The sequence below is a fragment of the Manis pentadactyla genome, chromosome 5 (genome assembly GCF_030020395.1).
Source record: "Manis pentadactyla isolate mManPen7 chromosome 5, mManPen7.hap1, whole genome shotgun sequence".
In the NCBI taxonomy this organism is placed as follows: domain Eukaryota; kingdom Metazoa; phylum Chordata; class Mammalia; order Pholidota; family Manidae; genus Manis; species Manis pentadactyla.
In genome coordinates this window covers 5,264,841-5,287,754 of record NC_080023.1, presented here as the reverse complement: position 1 = coordinate 5,287,754, position 22,914 = coordinate 5,264,841, and the positions used below count along the sequence as shown (strand labels likewise).

The 22,914-nt window shown below is 48.1% G+C and overlaps 1 protein-coding gene across 2 annotated transcripts in view; it reads right to left on the bottom strand.

Annotated features, from left to right (window-relative positions):
• JAKMIP1 (janus kinase and microtubule interacting protein 1) overlaps positions 1-22,914 on the bottom strand; it is a 151,146-nt gene that overhangs the window by 99,101 nt on the left and 29,131 nt on the right. The gene's annotated exons all lie outside the window — the stretch shown is intronic.

Below are 22,914 nucleotides of genomic sequence, written 5' to 3'. Positions count from 1 at the left end.
AGACAGGAAGAATACCTGGAGAGACTGAGATTCCAGCTGCTTGTGGAAAGCAGGGATTCAGATCCAGCTGCTCTGGGACAAAAGAAAGGCGGGCAGTTGGAGAGACTTCCTAACAGCGAGAGGGCTGCTAAAGGGGCAAGGATTGCACAGAGCTTACTGCTCAGGAGAAAGGACAGGTAGACAAAACTGTCTGGGTGCACTCTGCCCAGCAGGTTGCGAACTTTCAGTGTCTTCAGGTGCTCCAGCCTGGGGCTGGCTACACAGCTCCAAGGCCCCCCACCATGATACGCAGCCTGCTGCGCCTTTCTACCGGCCAGCCCCACCTGGCCTGCAAACCAGCAAACCCTACCCTGGTGTCAGGCCAGCCAGAGGGAAGCCCCACCTACAGCAGCTACAAACACAAAGCACAGAGGCTTATACCTGTGTGCTTGGCCCACTGGTTCTGGCAGTGGAGACAGGCATACCAGCCAGGAAGGAGGAAACGGCTCTTTCCTCCCCAGAGGCACCAAAACCGCACCTCTGCAACCCCAGACATTGCTCCAGGTGGGGAGCAGCTCCAGAGAGCAGAGCTTCTGGACACTAGAGGGCGCCACATACAAATATGAAACATCAAAGGAACCTGGGTCAAAGCAAAATCATACATACATGAGAGAAAGAGTTAAATGAAACCAACCTCATGAATCTTCCTGAAAGAGATTTCAAAATAAAAATCATAAACACGCTCATGGAGGTACAGAAAAATATTCAAAAACTCAGGAATGAATTCTGGTCAGAGATCCAATCATTATGGAACACAGTATCAGAAATGAAACATACAATGGAAGGTGTTAAAAGCAGATTAGATACAGTGGAGGAGACGATAAATGAAATAAAAATTAGAGAAGAGGAATACAAAGAAGCTGAGGCACAGAGAGAAAAAAAGGATCTCTAAGAATGAAAGAATACTGAGAGAACTGTGTGACCAATCCAAGTGGAACAATATAGGGGTACCAGAAGAAGAAGAGAGAGAAAAAGGGATATAAAGTGTCTTTGAGGAGGTAATTGCTGAACACTTCCCATCTGGGGAAGGAGATAGTCTCTGAGGCCATGGAGGTGCACAGATCTCCCAACACAAGGGACCCAAGGAAGACAACACCAAGACATATAATAATTAAAATGGCAAAGATCAAGGATAAGGACAGACTATTAAAAGCAGCCAGAGACAGAAATAAGATCACATACAAAGGAAACCCCATCAGGTGATCATCAGACTTCTCAGCAGAAACCTTACAGGCCAGAAAGGAGTGGCATGATGTATTTAATGCAATGAAGCAGAAGGGCCTCAAACCAAGAATACTATATCTGGCAAGATTACCATTTAAATTTGAAGGAAGTATTGAACAATTTCCAGATAAGCAAAAGCTGAGAGAATTTACCTCCCACAAACCATCTCTACAGTGTATTTTGGAGGGACTGTTATAGACAGAAGTGTTCCTAAGGTTTAATAGCTGTAACCAGAGGTAATAAAACCACAGTAAAGAAAGTAGAACAGTTAATTACTAAGCAAATGCAAAATAAAATAAACTAAGGGATAGAAAAAGAGTACAGAATATCATACCTAATATATAAAGAATGGAAGAGGAAGAAAAAGGAAAAAAGAAAAAGAACCTTTAGCTTGTGTTTGTAATAGCATACTAAGTGAGTTAAATTAGACTCTTAGATAGTAAGGAAGTTAACCTTGAACTTTTAGTAACCACGAATCTAAAGCCTGCAATGGCAATAAGTACATACCTATTGATAATCACCCTAAATGTAAATGGTCTCAATGTACCAATCAAAAGACATAGAGTCACTGAATAGGTAAAAAAAAACAAGACCCATCTATATGCCGCCTACAAGAGACTCACTTTAAAACCAAAGACATGCACAGACTAAAAGTGAAGGGATGGAAAAAGATATTTCATGCAGCTAATAGGGAGAAAAAAGTAGGAGTTGCAGTATTTGTATCAGACAAAATAGACATTAAAACAAAGAAAGTCACAAGAGATAAAGAAGGACATTACATAATGATAAAGGGGTCAATCCAACAAGAAGATATAACCATTATAAATATATATGCTCTCAACACAGGAGCACCTACATATGTGAAACAAATACTAACAGGATCAAAAGGGGAAATAGAATGCAATGTATTCATTCTAAGAGACTTCAACACTCCACTCACTGCAAAGGACAGATCAAGGAGACAGAAAATACGTAAGGAGACAGAGGCACTGAACAACACATTAGAACAGATGGACCTAACTGACATCTACAGAACTCTACACCCCAAAGCAACAGAATACACATTTTTCTCAAGTGCACATGGAACGTTTTCAAGAATAGATCATATACTAGGGAACAAAAAGAGCCTCAGTAAATTCAGAAAGATTGAAATTGTACCAACCAGTTTCTCAGACCACAAACGTATGAAACTAGAAATAAATTATGCAAAGAAAATGAAAAATCCCACAAACACATGGAGACTTCACAACATGCTCCTAAATAACCAATGGATCAATGACCAAATAAAAACAGAGATCAAGCAATATATGGAGACAAATGACAACAATAATTCAACACCACAAAATCTGTGGGATGCAGTGAAGGCTGTGCTAAAAGGAAAGTATATTGCAATACAGGCCTGCCTCAGGAAAGAAGAACAATCCCATATGAACAGCCTAAATTCACAATTAACGAAACTAGAAAAAGAAGAACAAATGAGGCCCAAAGTCAGTAGGACGAGGGACATAATAAAGATTACAGCAGAAATAAATAAAATCGAGAAGAATAAAACAATAGAAAGATTCAATGAAAGCAAGAGCTGGTTCTTCGAGAAAATAAACAAAATAGATAAACCCTAGCCAAATTTACCAGGAAAAAAAGAGAGTCTACACACATAAACAGAATCAGAAATGAAAAAGGAAAAATCACTATGGACACCACAGAAATACAAAAAATTATGGGAGAATACTATGAAAAATTATATGCTAACAAACTGGATAACCTAGAAGAAATGGACAACTTTCTAGAAAAATACAACTGTCTGTGGCTGACCCAGAAAGAAACAGAAAATTTGAACAAACCAATGACCAGCAACAAAATTGAATTGGTAATCAAAAACCTACCTAAGAACAAAACTCCTGGACCAGATGGCTTCACCGCTGAATTTTATCAAAACATTTAGTGAAGACCTAATACCCATCCTCCTTAAAGTTTTCCAAAAAGCAGAAGAGGGAATACTCCCAAACTCATTCTATGAAGCCAGCATCACTCTAATACCAAAACCAGGCAAAGACACCACAAAAATAAAAAATTACAGTCCAATATCCCTGATGAACATAGATGCAAAAACACTTGGCAAAATATCAGCAAACCAAATTTTAAAATTCATCAAAAAGATCATCCATCATGATCAAGTAGGATTTATGCCAAGGATGGTACAATATTAGAAAATCCATCAACATCATCTACCACATCAACAAAAAGAAGGACAAAAACCACATGATTATTTCCATAGATGCAAAAAAAGCATTTGACAAAATTCAACATCCATTCATGATAAAAACTCTCAACAAAATGGGTATAGAGGGCAAGTACCTCATCATAATAAAGGCCATATACAACAAACCCACAGCCAACATCATACTTAACAGGGGGAAGCTGAAAGCCTTTCCTTTAAGATCTGGAAGAAGACAAGGATGCCCACTCTCTCCACTGTTATTCAACATAGTACTGGAGGTCCTAGCCATGGCAATTAGACAACACAAAGAAATAAAGGGCATCCAGATTGGTAAGGAAGAAGTTAAACTTTCATTTGCAGATGACATGATATTGCACATAAAAACCCTAAAGAATCCATTCCAAAACTACTAGATCGAATACTTGAATTCATCAACGTTGCAGGATACAAAATTAATACACAGAAATCTGTTGCTTTCCTATACACTAACGATGAACTAGCAGAAAGAGAAATCAGAAACAATTCCACTCACAACTGCATCAATAAGAATAAAATACCTAGGAATAAACCTAACCAAGGAAGTGAAAGACCTATACTCTGAAAACTATAAGACACTCATGAGAGAAATTAAAGAAGATACCAATAAATGGAAACCCATCCCATGCTCATGGATAAGAAGAATTAATGTTGTCAAAATGGCCATCCTGCCTAAAGCAATCTACAGATTCAATGCAATCTCTATCAAAATACCAACAGCATTCTTCAATGAACTAGAGCAAATCATTCTAAAATTCATATGGAACCACAAAAGACCCCAAATAGCCAAAGCAATCCTGAGAAGGAAGAATAAAGCTGGGGGGATTACACTCCCCAACTTCAAGCTCTACTACAAAGCCACAGTAATCAAGACAATTTGGTACTGGCACAAGAACAGACCTATAGACCAATGGAACAGACTAGAGAGCCCAGATATAAACCCAAACATATATGGTCAATTAATATATGATAAAGGAACCATGGACATACAATGGGGAAATGACAGCCTCTTCAACAGCTGGTGTTGGCAAAACTGGACAGCTACATGCAAGAGAATGAAACTGGATTATTGTTTAATCCTATGCACAAAAGTAAACTTGAAATGGATCAAAGACCTGAATGTAAGTCATGAAACCATAAAACTCTTAGAAGACAACACAGGCAAAAATCTCCTGAATATAAACATGAGCAGCTTCTTCCTGAATGCATCTCCTTGAGCAAGGGAAACAAAAGCAAAATGAACTCATGGGACTACATCAAACTAAAAAGCTTCTGTACAGCAAAGGACACCATCAGCAGAACAAAAAGGCATCCTACAGTATGGGAGAATATATTTGTAAATGACAAATCCGATAAAGGGTTAACATCCAAAAGAACTCACATGCCTCAACACCCAAAAAGCAAATAACACGATTAAAAAATGGGTGGAGGATATGAAGAAACAATTCTCCAAAGAAGAAATTCAGATGGCCAACAGACACATGAAAAGATGCTCCACATCACTAATCATCAGGGAAATGCAAATTAAAACCACAATGAGATATCACCTCACACCAGTTAGGATGGCCAGCATGGAAAAACTAACAATAACAAATGCTGGCGAGGATGCGGAGAAAGGGGAACCCTCCTACACTGCCGGTGGGAATGTAAATTAGTTCAACCATTTTGGAAAGCAATATGGAGGTTCCTGAAAAAAACTAAAAATAGAAATACCATTTGACCCAGGAATTCCAGCCCTTGGAATTTACCCAAAGAATACAACTTCTCAGATTCAAAAAGACATATGCACCCCTATGTTTATCGCAGCACTATTTACAATAGCCAAGACATGGAAGCAACCTAAGTGTCCATCAGATGATGGACAGATAAAATGGATGAATAGATAAAAAAGATGTGGTACATATACACAATGGAATACTATTCAGCCATAAGAAAGAAACAAATCCTACCATTAGCAACAAAATGGATGGAGCTGAAGGGTATTATGCTCAGTGAAATAAGCCAGGCAGAAAAAGACAAGTGCCAAATGATTTCCCTCATTTGTGGAGCATAACAACAAAGCAAAACTGATGGAACAAAACAGCAGCAGACTCACAGACTCCAAGGAGGGTCTAGTGGGTTACCAAAGAGGAGGGCGGGTGGGGAGGGAGGGAGAAGGTAATTGAGGGGTATTATGTTTAGTACACATGGTGTGAGGGGTCACGGGGAAGACAGTGTAGCACAGAGAAGGCAAAAAGTGAATCTGTGGCATCTTACTACACTGATGGACAGTGACTCCAATGGGGTATGGGTGGGACTTGATAATATGGGTGAATGTAGTAACCACATTGTTTTTTCATGTGAAACCTTCGTAAGAGTGTATAGCAATAATACCTTAAAAAAAGAAAAAACAGTGACCAGACCCCCTCTGGGTCCAGCCTGTGCCACTTCACACTCCAAACAAAGACAGAGGGCAGGCCTGCTCTAGCCAACTCAGGTTCCCACTTAAACTCTGGCAGTTTTCCTATTGTCCTGCAATTAATTTTAGGATAACTTGGGCACTTCCCAGAACAATGGTTCTGTGTGGCTCTCTGCACATTAGCACCAGCATCATCTGAGAGCTCATTAGGAATTAAAATTCTTTTGACTCCAACCCCGACCTACTGAATCCGGATCTGGAGGTGGGCCTAACAGTGTGAGTTTTAATAAGCCCTCCCTCCACCCCAACCAAAGATTCTGGAACAAACACGTTTTTATTTAAATGGAGGCGAGAAAGAATAGTCTCACAGCCTCTCCCTCTGGTCAGCAGGGAGTAACAGAGGGCCTGTGGGGCCCAGGGGGAGGGGGGAGCGGGCGCTGGGCTGCACCCCCACCTGCCTCCCGGCTGACAGCTCCAGGAAAGCAGCCTCTGTCTTCTCAGTGTCCTCACCTGGGGCCCAGGACCGCAGCATCCCCCTCAGAGCACACTGTGAGCTAAAGGGCGATGCTGGCGCCCACCCGGCACAGAGCCCGGCGTGCACAGGAGGGCCAAGAAGGAGAGGAGGCGAGATACTGACGAAGGTCTGGTTTGCACAAGACACTTGCCTTCCTGCCCAGGCCTCCTTACATTAAGGAGAGTTGCAAACTTGATACAAACGGGCCCTTTAAAAACCTTGACCTTGTCAGCCCTTCCTTTCCAACTCAAGTAAAACTGTAATGCTCCAACGGGGAGTTGAAAACTGTAATATATTAAGCATTCTTCACACTTAGATACAAAGAAAACCCCGACCTTGATGGCTTCACGGGCGAATTCCACTACATGTTTAAACAATCGTTACCAAACTCTTCCAAAAAGTAGAAGAGGACAGTATTACCTGATCCCAAAACCAGGCAGAAACATCACAGGAGAAGAAATCTACAGACTAATATCCCTCATGCATATAGATACAAAATCCTCAACAGAATACTAGAAAACCAAATCCAGCAACATATAAAAAGAACCATACATCATGACCAGGTGAGACAATCCCAGGATGAAAGTGGGTGTGACACCCAAAACTAACCCCTGAAACAGACCATATTCACAGAATAAAGGACAACAAATCTCATGTTCATCTCAATAGATGCAGAAAAGCCATAACAACATCATACACCTCATCATGATAAAAGCATTCAACAAAGTAGGACTAGAGAGGAACTTCCTCAGATGTTCCTACAGAAACTCCCCAGCTAGCATCACACTCAGTGACAGCCTGAAAACTTTCCCTGGAAGATCACAGGCAAGGAGGCCTCCTTTCTCCACCGCTATTCAGTCTTGTTCTACAGGCTTATCCAAGGATATTAGGCAAGAAAAACCAAAAAAGGGCCAAATTGGAAAGGGAGACATAAGACTATCTCTCTTTGCAGGCGACATGACCTTGTGTATAGAAAAGCCTAAGGATCTACCAAAATACAAAAACAAAAAAAACCCCAGAAACTATTAGAACTAATAAATGAGTTCAGGAGGATGGCAGGATACCAGGTTAGTATACAAAAATAATTGTATTTCTACACATTAACAACAAGCAATGAGAAAACAAAACCAAGAAAACACCCAGATATAGTCCAGAGGACACGGGTCTGGGGGGGGTCACAGACACGGGTGTCTCCCCAGAGCAGCCAAGGTGATTCCAACGTGCAGCCTAGGTGCCAGGGCCAAGGGCATCGGCTCTGAGTGGTCGATGCAAGGGAAGCTCCCCTAGGGCGTCCCCCCCTTTACCCTACCTGAGCGGCAGGCTGCCCCAGGCAAGCAGGCTGTGATTTCTTTCAGCCACAACCCCTGGAATCCACTTAGAGACTCGGCCAGGCTGAACTCATCCTTAAATATGGCATATCTTAACTTTTTAACATTTTCCAAACATGAGCACTAGCTTGTGCAAGCAGTCATTATTTGTTTTTAAGAATCTACCTAAATAAATGGAATACCTCAAAGGACACATAAGGTGTTATTTCAAAAACACAGCCCTAAATTAGGTTGAGGCTGCAAGACTAGGACTCAGAAGACTCTGGTGCAGTTCCTAGCTCTGGACTTCCCACGTGTGTCCCAACACCCAGTGAGACAGGAATTATTACTGTCCCCAGTTCCTAGGCTAAGAAACAAGGAACTGAGGCTCAGACAGGTCAAGTGACAACTGCCCAAGGTCACACAGCTCATACCTAGCAGAAATTGGATTCAAACACTGAACTGATTAATGCCGAAGCCCTGGTCCTATCCACCAGACCCAGGTCCTCCTTTTGGACATGAAAATCCAAAAGCATGAAGGGAATGAACTTTAATTACTAGGTAACCTTTCCCCTGGAGCCAACGTGAATTAGAAAGTTTAATCAATACAGACCTTCTGGGCACTGACGTCCTCAGGTCAGGGGAGTTACATCATGTTGGGCGTGCCACAGCATTATCTCCCTTACCTTACCCCCACCAGAAGGCAGCTGTCACCCCTCCCCTACCCAACAACTGAGGACACTGCTCCCAGGTCACACTGGCACGAAACAGAGCAGGATTTGAACCCAGATCTGGGTTCTTCCCACCGTACACTTGAGGGGAGGGAAGCAAACGACACGAGAAGCATCTTACCTCATTCGGGCCATGGTGTGAGGATTCTGAAACACTAACTCTTAAACCTCAGTCTCCTAAGAGGCCCAACTCATATTTGTTCTTATTTTTTAAGTGCACATCGTTAACAAAGAAACACCAACTGGCTGCCCCAGAGAATGGATCTGGGCCAGTCACAGGAACAGGAAAGAAAGCGTGGCCAGCGCCCTGGTGGATTCATGGCTGAGGCGACGCTGGGCACTGAATAGGGCCTCGTCTGTTTCCCAGGCCCTGCTGGCCCCAGCTGTCTCCCGCGGCTTAAGGGACATCACGTCACCCCTCCGCCTGGACGCTCAGACGGCTCCCCAGACTCGGGGACCGGCCCAGCCCACTGGCCAGGCAGAAGGCTCTAACCATCCGCCTCCACTTCCCCTGAAGCCCAGTCAGCCCTCCAAAGGCTCACCCGTCTCTGCTCAGCCCCCACCCACTCCCAGTCCCACCGGGCGTGATTCTGCCACTGAGCCTCCCGCTGCCCAGGGCCTGGGCCCCAGCTGGGTGCTCCTCTTCAGCTCACGAGTCTCACCAGTCTCCTCGCCCAGAAGCTTCCCTACTCGGAGTCAGGGCACCCACAGCTCCTGTGCTTCCCTCGGCCCTGGCATCACCGACTGGCTTGTTCCCACCTGATCACTCATTCATTCCACTCAATCATTCATTCTGTGCAGATGTATTGAGCTTCCACTCTGCTGGCTGCTGTTCTCAGGACTGGAAACACAGAACAGATGTGAGTCCCTGCCACCCAGAGCTTACCCTCCCTGAACTCTCACTCATCCTTAGGAGCAACGACCTGGTCTGTTCAACAATGTGCTCCTGGACCTACGCCAGTGCCTGGCACTGAGCAGGTGCTCAGAGAATAGTGAGAGACAGAATGAAAATTAGGCGTGATTTCCACTGCACGACCGCTCTCTGGGTGACATGGGCACTGCTAATCGAACTCTAGCAAATTCCAAGTTGAATGCCAGCTGGAGTGCAATGATTTGAGGCTGTGGTGCATCTATTTCAGACCAAAAGTAGGGCAATTGAGTTTCCTGGTGAGATGCTCCATGCAGCCAATTTACTTACACTCCAGAATGCTGGCTCACAACCACATTTTCCCCCCAGCAGAGGGGTGCCATTTTACATCTGTTTCTTCCTAAGCAAGTGAGGATTTCAAGCGTCAGCCTCTGGACTCTGAACACGTATGTGCACATTACTTTTCTCCCCAACCCACTGCAATAAGAGGGACACCACTTGGATAGAAAGGCTTTCTGTGAGCATGAATGCTGCAAAGTCTGCCTTTTCAAGACAGCAGAAGCCAATTCCTTTCATTCTTCCACCCAGCTCGGTGTTTCCTGGGCCAGCCGTGTGTTCGGAGGTGGGAGCAAGACAAAGAGATTGCAACCTGTCCCTCCAGGACCTGTGCAAATGGTTGACTTGCATTTCCTGCTCATTTTTCATTTGCTTGCTGCTGCCCCACTTCCCCTGCACCCTCATCACACCCTGAGAATATAAAACCCAGGAGGCCAGGGCTTCATCTGGGGGTTTCCCCACAGCATCCTCTGTCCTGGATTATAAGTACTTGCTCTTTTTTAATGGATGGACTCATGCACAGACATGTAAGAAGGAGACAGACGTGACCCTAAACAGGGTCTGGAATCTGCTGAGTTGGGGGGAAAAGAGAGGACGTTGCCCACAGTTCTTACAGGAGGTGGGGGGGCTCCAAGAGGCCATGTGACTGACCCCTGAACACACACCCAGGGAAACGTGGGCCTGGGGTTTGCACCCTGGCCTGACTTTGTCCAGGCTCCCAGGGCTACATGGCTGGCCAGGGTCGACAGCCTGAGGCTCATGTTCATGGAGCAAAAGGCTTTGCCAAAGCCCAGGGTCCAAGTGTCTCCTTCCTGGTTGCCTGGGACATTTCAAGGCTCCAAAGCAGCACACAGCATCTGTCCACAGGCAGGGGCTCAGGAGTCCCACATTTTGCCACCTGTGGCCACAGGGTCAGTCCACAGAGGCAAAGGCACACGGAGCAGATGACTCTGTCAGGTCTTCTCTTTGTAAGTCATATTCTTGCAGATAAAAGAAAAATCATGCTGATCAAAGAAAAAAATGTGAGAATTTTCATCCCAGCCCCAGAAGGAAATGACAGAAGTGAATGGGCACCATGTCCAGGCCCAGCTCTGTACAGATGACCAAAGCATTTGGCCCTCAAGTCTTATAGTTGAAGAATGACTTTCATGCTCTACAGATGGGAAAACAGAGGTTCAGTGAAATCAGCTGATGGGGCCCCTGGCTGCCCAGGTAAGAAATACTGAGTCCAGGGTCTGAATCCAGCTCTGACTCTGAATCACAATGTGTTTCATGCACTCAAGACGGAGGAATGCCCATTCCATCGCTCTTCCAAAGTTTAAAAAACAAGGCAATAAAATTACTTCAAAGTCCATATTTTTATCTGCTCACCAAGCCCAAATGACATCATGTTCTCATCCCACCTGCAGGGCCTTTTCTCCCAGCCAGGTTGTAAGCTCCTTGCACATGGGCCAGGCCCAGGCTCCGCCCCTCCCCATCTCCCACCAGGGCAGCAGGCCCCCACTCGCCACCAGGCTGCAGACAGCGAGGCCAAACCCTTCTCATCTGGGCTCAGAAGCGGATCCCAGCCCCTCCGAGGCAGAGGGCGAGCAGCTGGCGGCAGGGATCTGTGGCGCGGCCCTGCTGACCTCTGCCCCGGGAAGCCTGGCTTCCACGCAGGCTGCGCTCCTCTGGCCTTTGCTCCTCTGGCCTTTGCTCCTCTGCTCCTTCCGTTCCCCCGCTTGCCGGCCTGAACACTGCCCCCCTTCCCAAGTCTCCACTCGCCTAAAGGCCAAATCCTCCAAGGCCAATGTCACATTCTTTCTTTCAACAATTACGGCACGAAGTTTGTGGCATGCCTGCCACGGGCCAAGCTCTGGAGGAAGGGGAATGTGACAGGCAGTGACCCCCAGCCCTGCCCTGACAGCACAGACGGCCCTCCTACGCTGCAGAGAGCGGGGAGCTCCCCCACGCAGGCTCCAGGCTCTATGCTGTCGGGCATCGGCTCAGGGAGCATCATGATTCTTTGAAAGAGATGCTCTTATTCCCCCATCCCACCCCCATCTCCCAGAAGGGGAAACTGTGACCAGGAGAAATTAAGAGACCTGCCCAGGATCACAGACTAGGAAGTGGCACCCCCGGCAGAGTTCCATCCACCTTTACTACTGTGCCGTGAACTTCAAGGGCAGCATCTGCAGCACACCCCAACCTCTGTGTCCCCAGGGCCCTACCCAGGGCCTTACGCAGCAGGGGCACAGCTCTGACTGCTGAGCAGCAGTTTCTGCATCCAGGAATAGCCACGAGCTCCCAGCCCAGCCTCTGAGCTAGCGATCCCAGCCCGCAGCGCCTCCCAGTCTTGTTGAATAGCCCACAAAGCCTGCATCAGCGTCTGGCTGGCTTCTTCCCTGAAACCCAGCAAGACTCCATCTGTACCCCAGAAAATCGCCCTGATGCTGCTGGAAGGAAGCAAAAATCTTTAAAAAGCACCTTTGAAAAGGTCTAAAATCAGCTTCCTAGACCACAGAAGGCAGGGAGAAGAGAACAGGGAGACCACCCCACAGCCCGCCATAAGGTCCCCGTTTCAGCAGGACACTCAATGTCTCCAAGCGGGACACAGAAGGGCTACACCTGAAGCACGTCGTCCTCCTGCGAGCTCAGGGACGCGCGTCCGTAACATGGGGTTCTCGAACAGCCATGGCTAACTCACACACAGTACTGGTGTGAGAAGTAAACGTGGTAACGGGGGGAGAGCAGTAACACCGGGCTGGGTGCCCCATGTCCTCTCGGGGCAGGCTAGCTGATGCCACTATGGGGACTTCACACGGCAGCCACCACAGTCCTCACCACTATGCCTGACACACTGTAAGCCACCTAAGAAGGGAGGGAGGGGGGAAAGAGAGAGACAGAGGGGCGTGGGGCGAGGGAGAAAAAGAGAGCAAAGGAGGAAGAAGGATCAACCTGGAATAAAACGGCCTAACCAACAGGCGGCGCCCTAAATGGCAGGAAAAGAGCCAGTTTCCTCGAATCCTGGCCAAGCGCCCCACCATGGCTCTGAGGAGTTGTCCACCTTCCCCAAACCTTGCTTCCGTCCCCTCCAGAGGCAGCTGCACCATCTAAGCGCATAGCGTCTGCTCCCAGGGTCCCCCACCACCAACACACCAGGCTGCTGAAGATCGTGCGGCTGCTCTGTGTGCTGTGAATGCAGAGATCAGACCCAGCATCGGATGGGGTCAGCCTTCAAAATGCAGGCAATCTCTAAAGCAGAAGCGTGCCACCCGGTACTGACAACCTGGGAGTGTTTACAGGACTCTGTAACCCCCAAGTTCAAACTCTGGTTCTTTGATCTTGAAATAGAACTTCACTCTTGTAATGGGATGTCTCCGAATCTCTCTTTTGCAATTCTAATAAACCCACACCCGCACCGCATCTAGGACAGCCTGTTTTCTGTAACAAGCCCCCAGCCCTGCCCATCCACCACTCGCAGCTCCCTTGAACAAAGGCAGGCTGATTCAGCTAATGCCTCAGAATGGAGCCCTGCCCAGACTCGCCTGCCTCTGGGCCCAACTCCTGGGCAGCAGTAGCCAGCACCCGCCTTGCCCCAGGCCCCCATCTCATCCTTTGAAAAATGAGCATTTGCACTGGTGGTGTCCCCAAACCTCAGTCATCCAGCTGATGCTGCCGTGATTTCTGCATGAAATCCGAACAACATGGACTTACTTTTTAAAATCGACTTTCCTGAGCTCTAGTTCACACTGTAAGTGTACAGCTCGAAGAGTTTTGGCAGTTAAGCTAGAGAGCATTTCTGGGAGCCCAAGAAGTTCCTTCATGCCCCTCCGCAACTTACAATTATTTGCTTAATATTATTCTTTAAAATTATTCACTTAAAATTCTTTACATACTACTTGAGCCTGATTCTAAGCAATAATATCTGAATAACGACAGACTTATTGCTATATTTTTGAGTTATACTTTCTCTAACATACACTGAAATAAATACTATAAGATAAAACCTGTTTGTCCCTAAAGCCTTCCTATATGCCCACAGATATGCCCACAGAGCCACACCCCCACGGAGAAATACTGAACAAAATGACCACTCCCTGAGTCCCCTTCCAGCTCAGAAAGTCTGAATTCCACCCCTCACTTGTCTGAGCCTCCTCTGACGTCCGTATACAGCAGGTGCTTACTAAATACTGGTTGCTGAACCAGAGTGATGATCCAAGTCCCAGCTTCTTTCTGCCTCTTCCCCCACCCCTGACGGAAGGCAGCCAGTGTGTGCTCTGTACAGCTGTAAGCGCTGCATTTGGGCACCCGCTCTAGAAGAGAAGGCTGAGCGGAACAGGGAAGCAGGCAGATGTGCGAGAGAAACAACTCAACAGAAGCGCAAAGAGGCTCCACTGGGGGGCTACTTCTAATTCTGTCTCCCACCTGCATTTTAGTCACTAAATTATTTTAGCAACTCAGCCACTTTCACAGAAAAACCTTTTGCAAGAAAAGCCTTCCAAGATGTCGCATCTGCATCCCCAGAAGGGATTTACCATGAAGAGTGTAAAGAAAGACTAGTCGCATTCCAACTCCCAGTTTCAAGACAAGCTAAATAACTGAAGGGACACCTTCTGGCCCTTTGCAATTAGGCAAGGAATTTTTTCAGATGTCTACAGCCCCTTAAAAAGCCAGAAATAGAAGAATAGGGGGGTACACTGCAGCCTAGAAAGAGGCGCTCCTGAAAAGGTGCTCGATGCAAAGACACTTAGGGCACCTTTTAGGAGCCCTACAAAGTGGAGTCCGCCACGTGCAGGAACCAGGGCCCAACTGTGCAGCCCATGGCCAGCGTCTGTGCAATTTACTTGTCGTCCAGCCCCACCCAAGCACCCTGCACCTGGCACAGCACTTTGTCCTTCTCCACCTGGAAAACTCCTATTCATTCCTCAACAGAATGATGGCCAAATTCAACCATCACCCCACAAGAAGACTCTTCTCAGAGAATCTTGTCCATTAAGAGAAGAGAAATACAGTCCATTAAGTGAATAATTTTAAAGAATAATATTAAGCAAATAATCGTAAGTTGCAGAGGGGCATGAGGGAACTTCTTGGGTTCCCAGAAATGCACAGAGCACCCAGGAGTGGGGGAGTATTAGATGGGGCTGGAGATGAGTTCCCCAGGGCCTCCTGCCTTCCTTGTCCACGGGTAAAAGAATTTACAGTCCATTCCCAGGCAGTGGGAAGTCAGAAAGAGATGTGAGCAGAGAAACATGTCCAGATCAGCATAGTGGGAGGCTACTTCTAGTGACAGTGTGGGACATGGACTGAGACTGGATCTGAGACGCTGAAGCGAATTCTCCAGCATCAAGTCCAGCATGCATGGCTACACATGCCCAGAGCTTCCCTGCAGAGCCGTGCTGTGTCTAGAGAGTGATGCAGGCACCACCGTGGGGAGGAGGCCAGGCTTCCTTCTCCACCTGCAGTCACTTTCACCATCAGCCACCACCCGCCTGCCCCAGCTAATATGTACCAGGCCTTACCTACACATAATCTTCACACGTAATCCTTATGATAACCCTAAAAAGCAGGTACTATTATTGCCCCATTTTAAGGATGAGAAAATTGGGGAAAATTGCAAGAACTTGCTCAAAAGTGTTCAGCCAATAAATGGGAAAGAAACCCAGGTGGTCAGGCCCCAGGGCCAGATACGGTGGCTGGGAGACCTGAAACAAACTCCTACCTCAGCCTTGAAAACTCAGCCCAAGTGCCCTTGCCCAACTTACCCTGAAGAAACCACGGAGAAGTTACACAAGTGTTTAGTTCCAGGGTCATTCATGGATGTGTTATTTACAATAAGAAAATAAGAAACCAACTAAGTATGTACTAAATACCCAACAACTGAATGTACTACAGGCCATTCACACAGTGGGGTACTATAAAGTCATTAACACTCAAGCTCTATGTCTTAAATTCCAGTTCAAAGTCCTCTTGCTGGTGATGCTGGGGAGCTTGTGGAAATGCAGATTCCTGGATCCTGCTCTAGGCCTAATGAATGGCAAAGTCTGGAAGTGAGGCGTGGCAATCAGAATTTTTCCATGTAGCTTTTTCTGCACAGCAATGTTTGAGGATTGCTGCTGGAGATGAACATTTACCGCCGTGAAAGAGCTCCATGAAAACCTTCGTTCACTGCAGGATCCCCAGTCCCTAGAACCATCCCTGGTACACAACAGGTGCTCAAGAAATACTTGGTGACCGAACGAATGCATCAATCAACAAATTGTTCTGAAAATACCTGTTAGCACGTCTAAGTTTCTGAGTAGTCTGCGTGCTCCTGGGAGCCGGGACTGTCAACACCCCACCCCATGGCGCCAGCAAAGCCAGCCCTCGGGAGTGAGCCCTCAGACGTGGTCCCTAACGCACTGAGGCTAAGGGACACATTGCCTCACTTCTCAACCTTTCTGAAATGAGAATGTGTCTGAGAACCTAACCCTGTCCTCCTTTAGCTGCTGGCATTATTTCTTCCCTTTCTTTAGCTGTACAAAAATAACAACACACCTCTCAAATAGTGAGATTAAGATTTAATAAAATATGGTAACTAACAGAGTCCGTAATTCTGATAAAAGAAAATGAAATCCGATGCTGGCATAGCTAACAGACTGCTGTGATTTACAGAACCGAATCCAGCACCCTCTGCCCTAAGCTTCTGGCGGCAGCTGCAGTGGTCCTGACCACCCACTGCTTAGCTGCTGAGGTACAAACTGAAGTGGCGACGCAAACGATGCGCTTGGGGAACTTCTGCCAACGTCAGCTGCATGGCTTTGCCACTTCTTCCTTGGAGGCTGCAGAGGGTACTCGTGGTCAGGTCTAGGCCACAGCGAGTTACATCCCAGCTCACCCACCCCTGGATGTCAGCCTGGCCCGTGGTCTGTCCGTGGCAGCTGGTGGTCCTGCTGACTTCTCAGCACTCAGCCGACTGGCACCCACTGGCCGCCACCCCACAGCCCTGCATTTACTGTATCTAGTCCCATGGCTAGTGAGAGAGTCAAATGCCCGGGGCAAGTTATTCTCATTGGCAAAAGAGGGATGGAGGTGGGAATCTGGCCCACTACACACGGTTGTTCTGAGAACCAAATGAGATTTGAAAATTCTCTGAAAAGCAGCAATTTCCATACAAGCTAATTTGTGACATTTAGGAAGCTAAATATGTGCAGATATAGAAGTCCTCTGACTTCCTGATAAAACATCAGCACATACTTTCCATCATAACACTTATCTTTCTTGGCTAAAATCCATCATCACCCTAACCTTTTCATGAGCCAGTGGCATGGACCCTCACAGCAGCTGAGAGCCAGGATCTCAGGCCAGAATCCCAGCTCGGCCACCACCCCATGTTGCTGTGGACACACCACGTAGGCTCTCTGAGCCCCCGCATGTGTGAGTTGGGGCTGTCTATGTCTCACATTCCCTGCACAGTTAGATCTGCCTCTCTGTAGAGCACCAGGCCCAGAGACTCGCACAGCGGGTCTGCGCACAGGGAGCGATTCCCAGCAATGTCATCATTTCCAACACTAGGCTGGCTCAGCTTCCCTTGGATGGGTCATTTCATTCCCCAAAAGAACAAAAGCTAACTAAGCTCCTACATCTTCAGAAGAGTGATTTGGGGCTGCATTTCTAGGGCCACAGCAGTAGAGAACAGTAGTATAAGATAAGGCCCTAGCTATCGGCTGGCTCTGCTCCTTTCCCCCAGTGGATCCTGACCAGGTTACCCTGCCTTCTCTGTCCCTGTCCTGTGACCTGGACAGCGAGGACAACAAGAACAGGCCAGCTCACAGAGCTGCTGGCAGGACTGCAGACAGATAACACAGCACACCCAGCATGCTCCAGGCACCCCAGCCTTCACAGTGCACGTTCCAGCCTCCCACCAGCGATCACAGCCTCAAACACGAAGCCCATGAAGGCCAAGAACCTTCCAGCATGGGGATAGCAGTGGGATGGTGGTGTCTGCCTGCCCATCTGCTTCCGGGCAGGAATCACAGAGATGCCACAGATGAACACAGGGCCACAGAGGCTCCTGGTGAGTGAAGAAAGGCCCCCGGGACTGTGGCTTCCGAAGCCCCTACTGAATTCATCTAGCCACCCCGGCCCAGGGCCTGGTCAGCGGAGATGGTGAGAAAATGTCTGCAGGTCAAACAGAGGTTTGGGTTGGCAGCTGTAGGCAGGGTGTGATTAGGCACAGGAGGAGGATGTGGGGGGAGCACACCCACAGGGTCTTTTGGGCTTCTCCAGAGACTAGTTGTCCTCAGATAGGAAGTCTATCTTTTCAGTTTAGGAGAGAAAATCTAGTTCGAAAACTTCAAACTGGAAGTTTGTGCCTCTCTCCCTAGGGATAAAAATTGAGCTGCTCAAGCGATCAATGAGATGGAAGAGAAAGCTCAAAAACAGCTTCAAGCCCGGGCACAGGAAATCAACAGTCATAAACGGGGCAAGGTAACCACTGCCCATAACCACTGTACTAGGATAAAGAACTGGTCTGTGGGAACAAATAAACTGGATCCTTACAGCCAAACATCTTTCACTGGGATTACAAAGTGAAATGCAAATAAAGAAATCTCGTAAAAGCAAATATTAAGGGGGCCAAAAAGGCTCAGCATCCAGGGAAGGCACAGATGTTAAACCTCCATGGAAGAAAAACATCACAGAGCAAATCATCAAACCACACGGAGGGAAAAATATGTGTAACATAGCACAGACCACAGGGTAATATTCTTAATAGATTAAGAGGTTTTACAAATCAAAGTTGTTTTAAGCAACATGCCAACAGAAAAATTGGTATAAATAATGAAGAAGCAATTCCCCAAAGAAGAAAAGTACGTGGCCCGTGCACACACGAGATGCTCAGCCTCACCGGGGGCCAAGGGACTGAGAACCAGACGAGAATCCTCACTCATCACATGGGCAAAGATTTTCAATATTCATCATCAGCAAGGCTCTGGGAAATCTCTGTTCTCAGTCCCAAGCGGTGGGCACAAACTGTCTCGGGTGCTACTTGGCAGTTTCTGTGAAAATTTTAAATATGCATCACTTTTGCTGGGTAGCATCGCTTCTAGCATCTACCCTGAGGGAATAATAGACAAGGGGATAATCCATAAAGATGGGAAGGGGACGGGACTGGCTAACTAATCCTGGGACAGACAGGCCACGGAAGCCGTGAGATCCGCCACTCTCTCTGTGGGACAAGCCAGCCCCGGTGTGATCCATCTCTCTGGGGAAAGCCCCACACCCGGACACTGACGTCACAGCCCTAACGAATGGGATAAACCAAGAAAGCTGCTTTTACTGGGGGACAGGGGGAGGAGGCTGTGTGGACAAAGGGATTCTTAGAAAGGGGAGGCGGAACGCTCCTAGAAGAACCGAGGAAGCAGGGGAGGGTAGGTTTCCGCCAAGAAAATACAGAGGGAGAAGAAATTAGGACAGACAGAAAGAAATGTCAACAGCACCGAGAAGGTGAAAGTCTCAATTTCTCTTCTAAAGTGTGCAAATGGGGTGTCAGGGTTGCCCAGGGCTACATAGGGGTGAAATGCCAAAAAACAACTGCTTTCTTTCCCAGACACCAGCAATAACCAAATCATGGATAAAACTGGGAAGTGATTCCATTTATAACCGAATCAAAGGGAGCTAGGAATAAACAGAGCAGAATGTTCAGGAGAGAGAAGAAAATAGCATTTCTTTATCAGGACACAGGAGAAAACAGAAGCAGGAACCAGACAGGCTCACCCTCAAGTCTGCACCCCCGAATGAACACCCCCTTCTCCCAGCCCCAGCCCCCTCCTCCTTCCCATGTTCCCCCAAACCTCCCCACTTTGTCCTGGCTGCCTGAGTATGCCTCCTCCCAGGCAGCCTCACCAACAGCTTTCAGCACCCTAAGGCCGTTCCCACGGCAAGGGAGCAGCCCACCCTCTCCCCAGCACCCGCCTCTGCCTCTCTCCACCCTCCGGGGTCCTCCAGGCTGTCTCCACCTGTCGTCTGGATGGCCTCCTCACTGCCCTACAGTGTGGCTTCTGCCTCCACTGCCCTCCACTGCCACCCCTGACCTCCATGCCACCAGACTGAGCCCACATTTGTAGTCTGACTTATTTGACCATTAAGTGGACTTCAATGTCACGAGCCCCAGCCTTCCTGCCTAGACACTCCTCCCTGCTAACCGGCCATGTTGAGCCCACGGCGGGACAATCCTGGCGGCCCGGGGCCCGAGTCCTTACCCTGCACAGGCAGTGGGCTAGAGCATTCTGGCCCCACCCTCCGAGGGGGTGCCCATACCGTGGTCACTTCATAAACAGGGAGCCCAAGGTACTAAGGGGTCAAGGAACATAACCTAGCCCAGCCCAGGCTCCTCCGTGACGAGGCCGTGTGATGGATGATACGGTGGGACACACGGAGATCAGACTCCAGGGAGAAGGACATCGTGGCAGGGGCCGAGCCACGCCGGCAGGCAGCCGCAGCCTCCCCGGGCCAGGAGCCACCGGGGCTGCCGCGTGCCCTGCCCAGAGACTGCGTGCAGCTGGACCACTACCGAGAGCACAAAGGGGAGGCCTGCCAGTGCAGGGCACCAGGGGCACCCTCCACCAACAAGCCCCCTCTGGCTGCTGGGTGGGCTGGATTTGAGGGCGTGAGGATGGAGGCAGGGTGAGGTGGAAGGGCACCTCCCAGACAGGCTGGCTGACAGTGCAGTCCCAGGATGGAAAAGGCACACTCTGGTGAGATAGGGTTTCCCTCAAACTCTGGCCAGGTCCTTGGTGATGTATGCCCCCCATCACCCCTCACATCCTCTCACTCATACTGTGCCCAGCAGCTCTGGCCTCTGACGGCCCTCAACCCGCCAAGTGTGCTCCCACCATAGGGCCTTTGCACTTGCTACTTCCTCTCCCCGAACCATTCTTCCCCCAAGTGCCTGCAGGGCTTCCCCTCTCTCCCTCTCCTGACCTCTCCTCACTAGTGCTCCTAGAACTCAGCACCACGTCAGTCACATGTCTGTTTATGTGCTTTCTCCTCACCAGTATATGAGTTCAGGGAGGGCCAGTGGTCTGTTGTGCTCACGTTGTACCCCAAGGCTAGCACACTGCCCGGCACACAGCAGGTGCTCAAGGTCATGAGGTCGCCTCATTCATGTCCCCACACCCAGCATGCATCTGCTCTGAGCAAGGCTCTGGAGGGCGCTGCCCCACCCCTGTGAAGCTGTCAGCCCAACAGGGAACATGACAGGAAGAGAGGATGTGGGAGCTCTGAGGGGGTATCCCGCAGTCCTGTGGGGCCCTGTGTTCAGGGAAGGTCCCAGAGAAAGTGGCCCTGAGATGCCTGAGAATGAGCACCAACAGGAGCCAGCCAGGTCTGGGGGCTTTCATCAGAGGGCAGGCTTAAAGCCCAGAGGACAAGGAAAGGCCGCTGTGCAAAGCAGGCGTGTGTATCTGGATTTCTCCAGGCATCTGGTGGGAGAACACTCACTCCCTGACCACCCCCCATGTGCCGGGCCCCGAGGGGCTGGAATCCAGGGTCCAGAAGGAACACATACAGGCCACCCTCACAGCATCCATGCTATCAACTGAGAGCAGCAGACGCTAGTCAGACAGACCTACACCAGAGCAGATGGTTGAGCCCCAGACGGGGGCTCTGAAAGAAAGGACACTGGCCAACAGCAAGGTCAAAGCATCCCGGGCACAGAGGTCGCCAAAGACTTTGACCAAGAAGTGATGCTGAGCTGAGTTCTGAAGGAATAAGGGCCACCCCTGAAAAAGAATGGAACATTCCAGGCACAGGGAGCTGATGCACACAGGCAAAGCAAGGAGCACAGGGAGGTGGGGAGGCACCGGCCATCAGGCTTGGTAAGGAGTCGGCACTGTGTTCATAGTGTAACCAGAAGCCCCTTGGGGCTCTGGGCAGGGCTGTGGCCTTTGGCCCTGGGGTATGAATGAGCCACTCTGGCTGCCTGGGAGGACTGGGGTAGACCAGGCAGCTGTCACCACATCCCAGAAAGATGCAGAAGCTTGGGCAGGAAGATTTGGACATGGAAGACATGCAGAGAAGGCCATGTGGGGACAGTAGAAGAGATATGAGTGATACAGCCCCAGGCCAAGAACTCATGGGGCCCCAGAGGCTAAAGAGGCAGGAAGGATGCACCCCCCCCCTCCACTCCCTGAGAGCCTTCAGAGGCAGCATGGCCCTGCTGACACCTTCATTTTGAACTTCTGGTCTCCAGATCTATGAGAGAATAAATTTCTGTTGTTTCTAGCTATCTGGTTTGTAGTCATTATGACAACCCTAGGAAACTAATGCAGACAGAATAAAGAAAATATAAATACAACCCACAGGAGAAAATATTTTCAAATTGTGTATCTGATAAGGGGCCAACACCCAGAATACATGAAGAACTCTCACGATTCAACAGTAAGAAGACAAACAAGCTCATTTTAAAATAGGCCAAGGATTTAAGTAGACATCCCTCCAAAGAAGACACGCAGATGACCAACAGGCACAGAAAAAGCTGCTGCTCACTGCCAGTCATCAAGGAAATGAAAATCAAAACCGCCAGGAGACAGCACTGCTCAGCCACCAGGATGGCTACAATAAAGACAGCCAATAATAAGTGTCAACAAGGATAAATGGTGCAACCACTTTGGAAAATAGTTTGGCAGTTACGCAAAATGTCAGAGTCACAGTGTGACCCTGTAATTCTATCCTGGCCTATACATCTGAGAGAACTGACAACACATGTCCACACAAAACCTTACACACACATGTCCACGGGAGCATTATTCAGTCAGCCAAGAAAAAGAATCAACCCAAAAGCCCATCAGTCACCAATGGGTAAATTAAACGTGGCATAGCAATACAGTGGAATATATCATAAATCACGTGAAGATTCATGCTAAAGCATGGATGAACCTTAAACATGATGCTAAGTGGGAGAAGCCTATCACAAGAGGCCACCGATTGCATGACTCCATCTGTATGAAGTATCTACAGCAGACAAATCCACCAAGACAGAAAGTAGATTGGTGACTGCCAGGGGCTACTAATGGGTATGGGGTTTTTTTCTAGGGTGATGAAATGTTCTGGAATGAGATAGTGGTGATGATTTCCAACTCTAAATATACTAAAAACCACTGAATTGTACATACTTTAAAAGTACAAATTTTATGGTGAGTTATGTCTCAATGAAGTTATTATTTTAAAAGTATAGATATGCATGTGTTGAAAGTGTCCTTCCAAAATCCATGTCCTTTTGGAA